At 44.0% G+C, this 14,881-nt stretch overlaps 1 protein-coding gene across 5 annotated transcripts in view; it reads right to left on the reverse strand.

Moving 5' to 3' along the window:
- LOC124007660 (lysine-specific demethylase 6B-like) overlaps positions 1 to 14,881 on the reverse strand; it is a 154,927-nt gene that overhangs the window by 25,338 nt on the left and 114,708 nt on the right. For 3 of the 5 annotated variants that reach the window (XM_046318333.1, XM_046318334.1, XM_046318330.1), the window contains exon 1: positions 5,889 to 6,381. The exons of 1 other annotated variant lie outside the window; for it this stretch is intronic. The gene's annotated coding sequence lies outside the window, so the exon portion shown is untranslated. Of the gene's footprint in view, positions 1 to 5,851; positions 6,382 to 14,881 lie in introns of those variants that run through there. One more of the 5 variants, XM_046318332.1, reaches the window with a different exon arrangement.

Here is a 14,881-nt window from a genome sequence, read left to right on the forward strand (position 1 = left end):
CTCACATCACAGGGAAACGGCGTCACACACACGACACCCTGCTTTCCCTGTATGAGGGTACCAGAAAGGGACAGAACAGCCCAAAGTCCCCCCTCCCCCAGCCAGTTTCTTCAGTACTACCCATGGCCTCACTTCCCAGAATCTAGAGCAAGACAGACACAAACAAACAAGTCAGCACCCTGATTATTTCCCCCAAAAACACACACAGACCACAACAGAGCTGAGACTCTGTTTCCTAGACAACGGTTGCCGTGGTATCGGTGGCGTCGCGGCAGACGGTTATTAAGGTGGAGAGAGAGATATACAGAAAGAGAGAAAGTACTTTCTCAAGAGATTGACTTTCGCCACTATTCTCTATTCCCCAGTACAGCTTCAACATTCTCTATTCCCTAGTACAGCTTGAACATTCTCTATTCCCTAGTACAGCTTGAACATTCTCTATTCCCTAGTACAGCTTGAACATTCTCTATTCCCTAGTACAGGTTGAACATTCTCTATTCCCCAGTACAGGTTGAACATTCTCTATTCCCTAGTACAGCTTGAACATTCTCTATTCCCTAGTACAGCTTGAACATTCTCTATTCCCTAGTACAAGTTGAACATTCTCTATTCCCTAGTACAGCTTGAACATTTTCTATTCCCTAGTACAGCTTGAACATTTTCTATTCCCTAGTACAGTTTGAACATTTTCTATTCCCTAGTACAGCTTGAACATTCTCTATTCCCTAGTACAGCTTGAACATTCTCTATTCCCTTGTACAGCTTGAACTTTCTCGGCCTCCAGTATTTATGCTGCAGTAGTTTATGTGTCGGGGGGCTAGGGTCAGTTGTTATATCTGGAGTACTTCTCCTGTCCTATTCGGTGGCCTGTGTGAATCCAAGTGTGCATTCTCTAATTCTCCCCTTCTCTCTTTCTTTCTCTCTCTCGGAGGACCTGAGCCCAAGGACCATGCCCCAGGACTACCTGACATGATGACTCCTTGCTGTCCCCAGGCCTCCTGACCGTGCTGCTGCTCCAGTTTCAACTGTTCTGCCTTATTATTATTTGACCATGCTGGTCATTTATGAACATTTGAACATCTTGGCCACGTTCTGTTATAATCTCCACCCGGCACAGCCAGAAGAGGACTGGCCACCCCACATAGCCTGGTTCCTCTCTAGGTTTCTTCCTAGGTTTTGGCCTTTCTAGGGAGTTTTTCCTAGCCACCGTGCTTCTACACCTGCATAGCTTGCCGTTTGGGGTTTTAGGCTGGGTTTCTGTACAGCACTTTGAGATATCAGCTGATGTACGAAGGGCTATATAAATACATTTGATTTGATTTAGTACAGGTTGAACATTCTCTATTCCCTAGTACAGCTTGAACATTCTCTATTCCCTAGTACAGGTTGAACATTCTCTATTCCCTAGTACAGCTTGAACATTCTCTATTCCCTAGTACAGCTTGAACATTCTCTATTCCCCAGTACAGGTTGAACATTCTCTATTCCCCAGTACAGGTTGAACATTCTCTATTCCCCAGTACAGGTTGAACATTCTCTATTCCCTAGTACAGGTTGAACATTCTCTATTCCCTAGTACAGCTTGAACATTCTCTATTCCCTAGTACAGCTTGAACATTCTCTATTCCCTAGTACAGCTTGAACATTCTCTATTCCCCAGTACAGCTTGAACATTCTCTATTCCCCAGTACAGGTTGAACATTCTCTATTCCCCAGTACAGGTTGAACATTCTCTATTCCCTAGTACTGGTTGAACATTCTCTATTCCCTAGTACAGGTTGAACATTCTCTATTCCCTAGTACAGCTTGAACATTCTCTATTCCCCAGTACAGGTTGAACATTCTCTATTCCCCAGTACAGGTTGAACATTCTCTATTCCCTAGTACAGGTTGAACATTCTCTATTCCCCAGTACAGGTTGAACATTCTCTATTCCCCAGTACAGGTTGAACATTCTCTATTCCCCAGTACAGGTTGAACATTCTCTATTCCCCAGTACAGGTTGAACATTCTCTATTCCCCAGTACAGGTTGAACATTCTCTATTCCCTAGTACAGGTTGAACATTTTCTATTCCCTAGTACAGGTTGAACATTCTCTATTCCCTAGTACAGGTTGAACATTCTCTATTCCCTAGTACAGGTTGAACATTCTCTATTCCCTAGTACAGGTTGAACATTCTCCATCCCAAGAACATTAACATTAAGGTCAACCTGTAGTACTGGCAGGTTATTTAAAGGGACCACGTGCAATTAAAAACATACATTTCAGACAGTGAAATGTGATGCGTGCACCCGAGTTAGCTAAGAGCAGCTACGTTTCATCATCAGCCCCTCATTTTCAATCTGACCCTCAACACACTCCCATCTGAGAGTGTGTGCGCCAATCGGGACAAAGCAGAGCAGAGAACATTATTGACGGTAGTCAACAAACCTCTTGGACTAAACCCCCCCACACACACACACACACACACAGATAGGAGTGGGAGTCTGTTGAGAATCAGGTTGTCCTTTATGTTCCTTCCAAGAGCTGGAGGTCTGCGATAATGTCTCCACTGAACAACAACATCAAGGCCAACCTGACCCTCGACACACTTCGACCCCTATCTGAGCGCGTGTGTGCGCCTGCCTATCGGGACCGAGCAGAGAACATGACTGTCGGTAGTCAACAAACCTCTCGAACTGAAAGTTCCCCATCGGAATCAAAGCCAGATGAGGTACAGCTACCGTCCAGTCCGGTGTTCATATCATAGTTGGTAGGTAATAATTACACAGCTCTAGTTCTCTGAACAGACATAAAGCAGTGATAATGATGCATTTCTGTTGTTACGGCAGACTGAACTGGGTGTCCATATAGCCCAAAGAACACTGGACTGTTCGTTTACCGATTGTCCTCACCTCTCGCTCGCTCTCTGTGTTTCTAATACTCACATCTCTTTCCTCTCCCTTTCAAACACTAATTCTTGGCCTCTCTCTCTCAGGGGTTGGAGTGAAGTCGTCACTGGGGTGACAGAGGAAAAAAACAGCACATTCCTTCCCTGTGTGTGTTGTGGTGTGTTAGTCACACACACACACACACACACACACACACACACACACACACACACACACACACACACACACACACACACACACACACACACACACACACACGTTTATACACCTCCCTTTCACCTCTGCATCATCGGTGGCACTTTGCCAGGGATAACGAAGCTAAAGAATAGTCACAGATCCCACGAGGGAGCTTTCATGACACACACAGAGACGGTTCTGGAACTTCATAACAGGAACACATATGGCTCTAGAACAGTAGAACGCAAAGACAGAAACACAGAACTACCTGGCCGACAGAGTCAACACACACGGTGTGGTACACCAGCCAGTCGGTCTCCATAGAGTCACAGCTAGAGGCCTCAACACTGCTAGGTGGAATTCCACACAGAGCTGCCTGAGCTTTACCCCAGTAATTCCTAGCACCTTCTCCTCCTCTCACCCACCCTGTTGCTTTGCTCTCCTATCAATACACTTGCTCTTATTCTAAATGGACCTCTAGGCCCTATGCTCTCTAATCCACTCCTGTATATTTGAAAGGATTGGATAGGTGGAAGTAATCAGCCGAAAAGGTTGGCTGATAATATGTTGGACTGTTATCAAAATGGCCTGCTAGATGTTTGAGATAGGACAGAAGTTCATGTTATTGTTTGTAGCATGACAAATGCTGTGCTCCACTTCCTTGTTGAAGAAATTACACCTTTCGTTTCAGGTAGAGTAAAACAGGGCTTTTAGTGTCTGACATCATCGAGTTAGTTCCCCTTGTCTCTGACCCAAGTAACCACCCACACACACACACACACAATATGAAAGTTTGTTTTTTCACGGGCGCAATACAATGAAAATAATGTCAGAGGGCCTGAGACAACATGAGATGTTCACACGATACACCGACACACTGACCCCATTTCATCACAACCTCCCTCAACGACCGAGGAAGTGTTAGGTGACTAAGAAATGTAAACTAGCCTACTGACCCACATTACTCTTGCCACAAACACCTCCTACACAACCGCCACTCATCCCCTACACACACAAGCCACACCTGTTTCTACAACCAATCTCACACCCACACCACCTGTCAATTATGTAAGATACACCATCCTCAAAACACCATGGGCCAAACATCTTTATCCAACACCTATACACACACACACACCTATTCCCCTTTCATCAGTGTTGACTCAAGTTGAGCCTTAATATGTAACTTTTCGGGAAACCCGACCAAATTCATATATAATTTTTGTAACCTGTAAATAGCAGAGCGATTTCTGCATGGTGCATCTTTAAAAAATATTCAGACAAATATTTGGTGTGTGTACAACTTTAACGGTACATGTTCGTCATAGATGTAGTAGAATGGGCGGCGATTGTTCATTCACTCGCATTTAGATCACGGGATGGGACACATGGGGGCGGGTGATTCAAGCCAGAGCAAGAAGCAGTCACTTGGCTACTATTCAGCCAAGAAGCTGGAGCTGTATGATAGGAGAAAAAAAAGGAGAATATATTTTCGTAAGCAGCTTTCAACCTGTCCTAACTTTACAGCTCGGTACTTCAAAGAGTCCCAAACAAGAAACACGCCACTCGTTTCCATGTCTATCGCCTTGATTGATCGGAAGTGGGGTTCAAAGGGTTTCACCGACCCCATGCCAGCACACGCCGGTCCATGGAACAAGGCTCGGTTTATAACGGCCCATAAAATGCATAGCACCGAGTCGAGTTCTTGCACGAAGGACTATTTTTGTATCCGGTCAAATGATCATGAATACCGTCAGTAACAGGCTAACTTTCCAACCGTGTTTCAATTGCTTGTTATGTGCTATTTCTCTTCCCTGACGGCTCCTCCAGACAGAAGGGGGTATTTTGAGACACAGTGAGTGACACACCAAAACCAGACCAAAAACACCACCCTCCCCCCGTGGACGATGCAAATGACTTCCTTTCAATTCTACTCTTTGTGTGCCAGAGGAAGGTCTGACTTGGGGCAATACATTCGCTTTATAAGGCAGCTTGCCTACCTCCCTCTGTCTGCCCATCCCCACTCAACACTTCCCCAGTCAGCCCTCCCACAAACAAAGGCCCGGAGGAGGGGGGAGATCTTTACACAAGCAATTTCTTTCTCCCCCCCCCTATTCTCCCTCCATATATTCCTCGTATCTGTCCCACAAACACACGTGGGATGCTGCTATGTTTCTGAAGTGCCTCCCTCTTTCTACTGTCAAAATAAATTCACCAAAACAATCGCACAAGCATCAAGAGAATAGACCATGGCCTTGTTGCAATTTACGCATTCAACCCATGATGTAGACTGTTTTGTCTTTACAAATGAGCTAAAATGGGAATTATAATAGGCGACGTATTCCCCATGTAATATAGTTGATACAAACGACAAGAGATAACAAGGCAGCGTGAGCAAACAAGTCTTCCGGTTTCATCTATTAACTATTAAATGTTGTACACTAACGTTACCAGGCTGAATAACAGCTCCTCGACCCCGTCGCTAAATGTCACTTTCTGAACGCGCTCTCTTGTAAATCGACATGAACAAACAAGCCGAAGAGAAAACGACAAAGCCCAAAGTAGACATTTCCACATTACAAAAGTTTTACTGATTTTTAAACTCGTCCTACAAGATCTCAAGTAAAACGGCCAATGGCAACATGTCTCTGTGTACATAAGACAAACGGCGGCGCAAGATAAAAAGTTGCATTTGACATTCGAATAGCATTGCAACAGAATATAACCAGCTCGTAATAAAAGACGTTCACACTGTAACACACAAGCTATAAAGATATTCACCATGTAACACTGTAGTAATACATATATATTCACGTACTGCTGTCTGGAGTAGTAGAAATTCTTGAGAATATTTCCAAAACAAACGAGCTTTTTTTTCACTAGTAAAAATATTTCAGTGTGTAACACTGTAGTCCGTATTTGCAGAGTTTCCTGAATCCAGGCAGTAGTCGGAGCTGTATCTGCAAGTTTCTCTCTCAGTGCAGCTGAATTCCAGCGACTCAGACAAATGTAACATAGTTCACTTAGTCTCACTCGCTTCCTTTCGAAGCTCTTGTAAACTTGTATCACTTGACGCCCAACTAATGTCACTCTGTCTGGCTTTGAAATCCTAGCTTCAGTCGACAAGCGAGATACTCTTTTTTATTATTCCGTTTGTTTTCTCCCTGCCTTCTATCTTTTTTTACAGTCCTCGTCTTCTTCTTCTCTCTCTCTCTCTGTGTGTCGACATAAGGCAATTAGGTTGCGCTGAGTCGAACTGTGTTTTAAAGGGACAAGTCTCTTGGCTCGGTGCTCAACCTATGATGCTATCGCTACAGATTCACACACCAACCCACTGGCTGCGTCTTCCACACACAGACACGACACGCCCCTCCTGCGCCCTGCTCTGTCCGTTCGCTCGCCGACGTCACCACAACGTCCCCGGAATTCCCTGACAGAGCAAACTGGCATCGAATACCGAGAGACTCACTCTAGCCGCGACTACCGGGGCGTGTTCCTCTGCCTCTGTGTGTGTGTGTTTTTTTAAAGGTGGGCTCGCTTCGTGACTGAACTACCGGTTGATCACCCGGACAGCTTTTCCGTCTGACTGCCTATTTTTGGACAATCCTGACATCACAGCTATTAAAGCATTTATCCTGCTGTAGTCTAAAATGATCCCGTGTTGATCTAAGGGCAGTAATACCATCTATAATTGATATCCTGTCCGATAATATAATATAATAGAAAAGACTAGAATTGATTACAAATACAGGATAATATGAAAATATCTTGTTATAAACCATTTATAACACCAATAATATTAATGGTTAATTATAATAACTGATAATATTAATGAATATTGATAAGTCAATGTACTGTCCCTGCCTTAACATTTTTCCACAATACACTATATATACAAAACTATGTGGACACGCCTTCAAATTTGTGGATTTGGCTATTTCTGCCACACCGGTTGCTGACAGGTGTATAAAATCAAGCACACAGCCATGCAATCCCCATAGAAAAACATTGGCAGTAGAATGGCCTTACTGGAGAGGTCAGTGACTTTCAATGTGGCACTGTCATAGGATGCCACCTTTCCAACAAGTCAGTTGGTCAAATGTCTGCCCTGCTGGAGCTGCCCAGGTCAACTGTAAGTGCTGTTGTTGTGGAAACGTCTAGGAGCAAAAATGGTTCAGCCACGAAGTGGTAGAACACAAAAGCTCACAGAACACTACCTGCCCCAATGCATAGTGCCAACTGTAAAGTTTTGTTGAGGAGGAATAATGATATGGGGCTGTTTTTCATGGTTCGGGCTAGGCCCCTTATTTCCATTGAAGGACAAATCTTAACATTACAGCATACACAATTCTGTCCTTCCAATTTTGTGGCAACGGTTTGGGGAAGGCCCTTTCCTGGTTCCACATGACAATGCCCCTGTGCACAAAGCGAGGTCCATACAGAAATGGTTTGTTGAGAACAGTGTGAAAGAATTTGACTGGCCTGCACAGAGCCCTGACCTCAACCCCATGGAACACCTTTGGGATGATTTGGAACACAGTCTGCGAGTCAGTCCTAATCACCTAACATCAGTGCCCAACCTCACTAATGCTCTTGCAGCTGAATGGAAGCAAATCCCCACAGCAATGTTTCAACATTTAGTGGAAAGCCATCCCAGAATAATGGAGGCTGTTATAGCAGCAAAGGGACCAACTCCATATTAATCTCCATGATTTAAAAAATGAGATGTTTGACAAGCAGGTGTCCACATACTATTGGTCATGTTGTGTACATGTGGAACATGGGATATAATGCGGTTGATCAACCCCCAACTCTGTTCTGTACCAGGTTTCTGGCTCTCTGGGGACAGAAATGGCTGGGCACTTCAATCCCCCCAGGACTCACCAACGTGGGTACTATAATAATGCCAAACACATGGTCTGTTATTAAAGGCAGCATGTGTCACACACACACACACACACACACACACACACACACACACACACACACACACACACACACACACACACACACACACACACACACACACACACACACACACACACACACACACACACACACACACACACACACACACACACACACACACACACACACAACAGTATATTTAGATCCACCACCTCAGCAGGATAGGAGTGTGTCATTGATGATTCTCCCACAGAAACAAAATCAGGGACACACAGAAAACATGAGTTTGAACTGCCTGTTCCCGTTACCGATAGTAAATTACATCGTGACCTCACAAGGAGATATTCTCTGGCACAATGAACATACAAGGTGTCTTTCCTCTCCCCCAGACAAGACAGGACAAGACACACACGCACACGCACACACATACGCACACATACAAGTACGCACATAGAGAGAACACACACAGAACCACACTAGAGAAAGACTTAAGACATAGCAGTACATGGTATTCACATGTAATTGAGAATGAGAATGAATGTTCATTCAATGTTCCGTATTGCGTGACTGTCTGAAAGCGAACAGTAGAATGGAGTCTTTAAGTCAATGTGAGAGTGCTCTATGTCAATGTGAGAGTGCTCTATGTCAATGTGAGAGTACTCTATGTCAATGTGAGAGTGCTCTATGTCAATGTGAGAGTGCTCTATGTCAATGTGAGAGTGCTCTATGTCAATGTGAACATGTTCTAGATCAATGTGAGAGTGCTCTATGTCAATGTGAGAGTGCTCTATGTCAATGTGAGAGTGCTCTATGTCAATGTGAACATGTTCTAGATCAATGTGAGAGTGCTCTATGTCAATGTGAGAGTGCTCTATGTCAATGTGAGAGTGTTCTATGTCAATGTGAGAGTGCTCTATTTCAATGTGTGAGTGCTCTGTCAATGTGAGAGTGTTCTATGTCAATGTGAGAGTGCTCTATGTCAATGTGAGAGTGCTCTATGTCAATGTGAGAGTGCTCTATGTCAATGTGAGAGTGTTCTATGTCAATGTTAGAGTGCTCTATGTCAATGTGTGCGTGTTCTATGTCAATGTGAGAGTGCTCTATGTCAATGTGAGAGTGTGTGTTTGATTATAAATCTTGTAATGACGAGTCAAAAACAAAGTGATGGAGTGTGTTCAGAGCAATGCATTATAGAGAGATATATATTGCTTAGTGTATTCACTCTTTATTCTCTGCTATTCCATGCATGTGTGTTTGAGTGGGTATGAACTACATAGCTTTCAGTCATCAATGTACTTTATACTCAGGGGGCTGTGTGTGTGTGTGTGTGTATCGTGGGGGGGTTACAGGCTGAAGCTGTGTGTGTGGTACACTTGAGTCCCACCCCGGCCACATCAATCAACAGCCTCTTCTTGTTCCCCCCAGCAAATGTAAAATAGACCCAGTAAGTAAAATCAATGCATATTTTCCAGACATTAAAGTTAGGTTCTGAATGAAAGGTGAAAATACATATTTTCCGGACGTTTAAAATTCGTATTTCCGGATGTTGAAATGTTTATTTTCGGGACGTTGAAATCAGGTACATTTTCGGTTCTGAATGTAAGTTGAAAAGACGTTGTGTTTGGACCAAATCGAGGCTGGTCTTGACAAAATCTGAACCAAACATAGATCTTTATGATTTTTCGCATATACCACTGGTTGATAGAAATTCTCATTGTTTAGGGAAAGAATTATGCGAGGTTTTATGTGTTGCTGGAGGTGCCTTTTGGTCAGTTTAGCTAAGAAAACGCCTCCCTCCTCAACCTGAATAGTACAGTATTGTGTACAGTATGTGTGTGTGTGATGCCGTGTGGTGGTGGTGGTGGGGGGGCAAATGTGAAGTAGTGTATATATCTTTCTGTTGAGTAGTAGAATCCCCCTTCCTCTCCCACCGCAGGGGAGGGTAAGCAGGGGCACAGTCCTTAAGGATGTGTGTTTGTGATTGTGTGACTGTGTGTGTGTGTGGAGGGTAATTACAGTGACTGGGCCTACTGTAATGAGAGGAGAGGGACTGAGAGAGAGAGAGAGAGAAGCGCTGCGGGGAGAGTGGAGAGAGTTCAGTTCTCATACTGCAGATATATATAGCATCCCTCTCATGGGTACAAGTCAAAAAGATTCCTGTCATTCCTACTTCACACAAACACATCTACTGTATACAGTACAGACTCGAGTGACGCCCACACACACACACACACACACACACTGGAAAAATACATTGAAGAGTGACTACCCCTAAAAACCAACCAATCCCTGGAAAACAGTGTATGTATTCTCGTGTCAAAACTGACTACAAAGTGAAAATAGGATCATTTTGGTGATAAAGTCAGTCTAAAACAGCGTTTGGGACTCAACGCGCCACAACAAACGAAGGTTGGGTTTGGATTACAACTATGTCAACAAATCATGCCCCCTTTTGCCAAGCTCCACGTGCAAATCGCCCCTCCGCTCACTTTGCTTCCCTTCATTGAATGTGGGCTCCGTTGTTTCATCACCCCAAACAAACACACTCAAAGAATCGCGGCCGTTTGAGACTGAAACGCCCTATAAGGTTTGAGCATGCAATGCATGATTCCAGCTGGATGCACAGCCCACAACTATGGTTTGCATGCCCTGCCGAAGGACCCTAATCATGTGGAATAGGTGGTTGGACCTCGTTGGTCCCCAGTGGTGGTGAGTATACTGGTAGCTAGACCCCTTGATATTTATCTGTTTATGTATATTTTGATAGTCATTATCACTATCATCGCTAGCATAGCATAGTCACTTTGGTAATGTATAAATACTGCTTTACTCATCTCATATGTATATATTTCTTAACTGCATTATTTTACTTTAGTGTGTGTATTGTTGAGAATTGTTAGATACTACTGCACTGTTGGAGCTAGGAACACAAGCATTACGCTCCACCCGCAATAACATCTGACAATTACCAAATATGTGTATGTGACCAAAATGGTTTTATTTTGATTTGATGTTTGCTAGCTAGCTACAAACTAGCTAGCTAATTACCTAACTTGTTGGCTTGCTAGCTAATGTTAGCCTACCTCAATACAAATCAGATTTGGCTTGGAAACACAAACACACATTGAGCACGTTTGGGATGCTCTGGATCAACGTGTACGAGGCAAATGGGGGTTACACCAGGTACTGACTGGTTTTCTGATCCATGCTCCTACCTTTTTTTTGAAGGTATCTATGACCAACAGATGTGTATATGTATTCACAGTCATGTGAAATCCATGGATTAGAGCCTAATGGATTTATTTAAATGGACTGATTTCCTAATATGAACTGTAATTCAGTAAAATCTTTGAAATGGTTGCGTCCTGCGTTTTATACTGTATTTTTGTTCAGTGTATATCACCCTGTCACAGGCCCTCCCAGTCAACACCACATCATAAGATTGTCTGCTGCAGTTGTTGTGGAGATGTCTAGGTTGCAGCTGAACATGCAGCAGAGAGATGACCAGCAAGGGGGCCCTCATCAGTATCATGTAGACATGCCCTCACTGTGAGCGTTCCCATGCATGGAACAGTCAGCGACATGTTGACAAGAATCTGGCCAGCAACCTTCACCTGTCAGCTGCAAAAGCTTTCACAGACTCATCATTTATACACATACAGAAGGCAAAAACCCACTTCATTACTTTGAGAACCAAATTGTGAAACACAATTTACAGTTGAAGTCGGGAGTTTACATAAACTTATGTTGGAGTCATTAAAACCCATTTTTCAACCACTCCACACATTTCTTGTTAATTAACAAACTAGAGCTTTAGCAAGTTGGTGAGGACATCTACTTTGTGCAGGACACAAGTAATTTTTCCAACAATTGTTTACAGACAGATTATTTCACTTATAATTCACTGCATCACAATTCCAGTGGGTCAGAAGTTTACATACACTAAGTTGACTGTGCCTTTAAACAGCTTGGAAAATTCCAGAAAATTATGTAATGACTTTAGAAGCTTCTGATAGGCTAATTGACATCATTTGAGTCAAGGCCATTTTCTCAAAAGTGAGGTTACAAGTTGATCAACTTTGAAGGCAGAATGACTTTCCCATTGTTCCTCAACTGCAGTGCATGATACACCATGAGTCTCTACTTTATCTGATGTAAAAAAGCACCACACAGGTGGTGGGTCACGTTTCATGATATCTGAAGTAAAATAGAAAGGGGAACGCAGTGATCAGGTTGAGAATGCAATCAGTGGTCTGTGTGTGTGTGTGTGTGTGTGTGTGTGTGTGTGTGTGTGTGTGTGTGTGTGTGTGTGTGTGTGTGTGTGTGTGTGTGTGTGTGTGTGTGTGTGTGTGTGTGTGTGTGTGTGTGTGTGTGTGTGTGTGTGTGTGTGTGTGTGTGTGTGTGTGTGTGTGTGTGTGTGTGTGTGTGTGTGTGTGTGTGTGTGTGTGTGTGTGTGTGTGTGTGTGTGTGTGTGTGTGACTGACCAGTATCTTTGATGAAGGGCCAGGAGGTGATCCACGACTGCCATGCCCATCAATGGAGCACTGACAGAGACCTTACCTCCAGCCTCACCTCTTTCCCACTCACCAACACTCATCCATGGGGAGACTGTCTTGTAAATAGTACCTGTCTGTGTGTCAGATATATTACCAGTCCTGACTGGTAATAGAACAGTGTGTGTGTGTTCACAGAAACATGTATGGAGCCAGCACATGGAGACTTGCAAGATGATGTGATGAAGTCCAGACTGACGAGCGGGCTTGATACAGATGTCTCTGAATGGAGAGAGACCTGACACTCTGTACTGATGTCTCTGAATGGAGAGAGACCTGACACTCTGTACTGTTGTCTCTGAATGGAGAGAGACCTGACACTCTGTACTGTTGTCTCTGAATGGAGAGAGACCTGACACTCTGTACTGATGTCTCTGAATGGAGAGAGACCTGACACTCTGTACTGTTGTCTCTGAATGGAGAGAGACCTGACACTCTGTACTGTTGTCTCTGAATGGAGAGAGACCTGACACTCTGTACTGTTGTCTCTGAATGGAGAGAGACCTGACACTCTGTACTGATGTCTCTGAATGGAGAGAGACCTGACACTCTGTACTGATGTCTCTGAATGGAGAGAGACCTGACACTCTGTACTGATGTCTCTGAATGGAGAGAGACCTGACACTCTGTACTGATGTCTCTGAATGGAGAGAGACCTGACACTCTGTACTGATGTCTCTGAATGGAGAGAGACCTGACACTCTGTACTGATGTATCTGAATGGAGAGAGACCTGACACTCTGTACTGTTGTCTCTGAATGGAGAGAGACCTGACACTCTGTACTGATGTCTCTGAATGGAGAGAGACCTGACACTCTGTACTGTTGTCTCTGAATGGAGAGAGACCTGACACTCTGTACTGTTGTCTCTGAATGCAGAGAGACCTGACACTCTGTACTGTTGTCTCTGAATGGAGAGAGACCTGACACTCTGTACTGTTGTCTCTGAATGGAGAGAGACCTGACACTCTGTACTGTTGTCTCTGAATGGAGAGAGACCTGACACTCTGTACTGTTGTCTCTGAATGGAGAGAGACCTGACACTCTGTACTGTTGTCTCTGAATGGAGAGAGACCTGACACTCTGTACTGTTGTCTCTGAATGGAGAGAGACCTGACACTCTGTACTGTTGTCTCTGAATGGAGAGAGACCTGACACTCTGTACTGTTGTCTCTGAATGGAGAGAGATCTGACACTCTGTACTGTTGTCTCTGAATGGAGAGAGACCTGACACTCTGTACTGATGTCTCTGAATGGAGAGAGACCTGACACTCTGTACTGTTGTCTCTGAATGGAGAGAGACCTGACACTCTGTACTGTTGTCTCTGAATGGAGAGAGACCTGACACTCTGTACTGATGTCTCTGAATGGAGAGAGACCTGACACTCTGTACTGTTGTCTCTGAATGGAGAGAGACCTGACACTCTGTACTGATGTCTCTGAATGGAGAGAGACCTGGCACTCTGTACTGTTGTCTCTGAATGGAGAGAGACCTGACACTCGGAATACATTTTTTTACCAGACACAAATTTACTCGTGTTGTCTTTGTTTATTTATTGAATTGAATGGTATCATTCAATACACGGATGGAGAAACCTTGTGTATTCTGCACCAGGATCAGGGTACGCCTGTTGTATATGGGACAGCGCACAGGAAGGAATGAGCCCCCTGACATGTTCGCCAAGGTAACCCCGCTACCACCAGACAAAATGCTGATCGGCACCGTGTCTGTAATGGCTGGGATTGACAATGAAAGGTGCACATTGTTATATTGGCATAACACTGCTTCTATGGTATTAAGTAAAGCGCCGTTTATCCGATATGGACCCGTTACGAAACGCTTTGTTTCGAATATCTACATCAAATCAGACTGTAGTTGTTGAAGTCCACCTGCGGGAGGTTTGTTTGTGGTGACTGAGTAGGGGAAAACAAGGTTCTGACAGATGCGTGTGTCTTGGTGGTGGGAAGGATACACCCAAGAAACACCAACTGTCACGGCCGTCGTTGGAAGGAGACCAAGGTGCAGCGAGGTGAGCGTACATTTTATTTTATTCATATAAAATGTCGCCAACAAAACTAGGAAATAACAAAACAACCGTGAAGCTTACAGGGGTATAGTGCCACTAACAAAGATAACTATCCACACTGAAAGGAGGGAAAAAGGGCTACCTAAGTATGATTCCCAATCAGAGACAACGATAGACAGCTGTCCCTTATTGAGAACCATACCCGGCCAAAACAAAGAAATATAGAAACATAGAAAACAAAAAATAGAATGCCCACCCCACATCACACCCTGGCCTGACCAAATAGAGAAATAAAATGGCTCTCTAAGGTCAGGGCGTGACACC

Source organism: Oncorhynchus gorbuscha, linkage group LG21 (assembly GCF_021184085.1).
Source record: "Oncorhynchus gorbuscha isolate QuinsamMale2020 ecotype Even-year linkage group LG21, OgorEven_v1.0, whole genome shotgun sequence".
Lineage (NCBI taxonomy): Eukaryota > Metazoa > Chordata > Actinopteri > Salmoniformes > Salmonidae > Oncorhynchus > Oncorhynchus gorbuscha.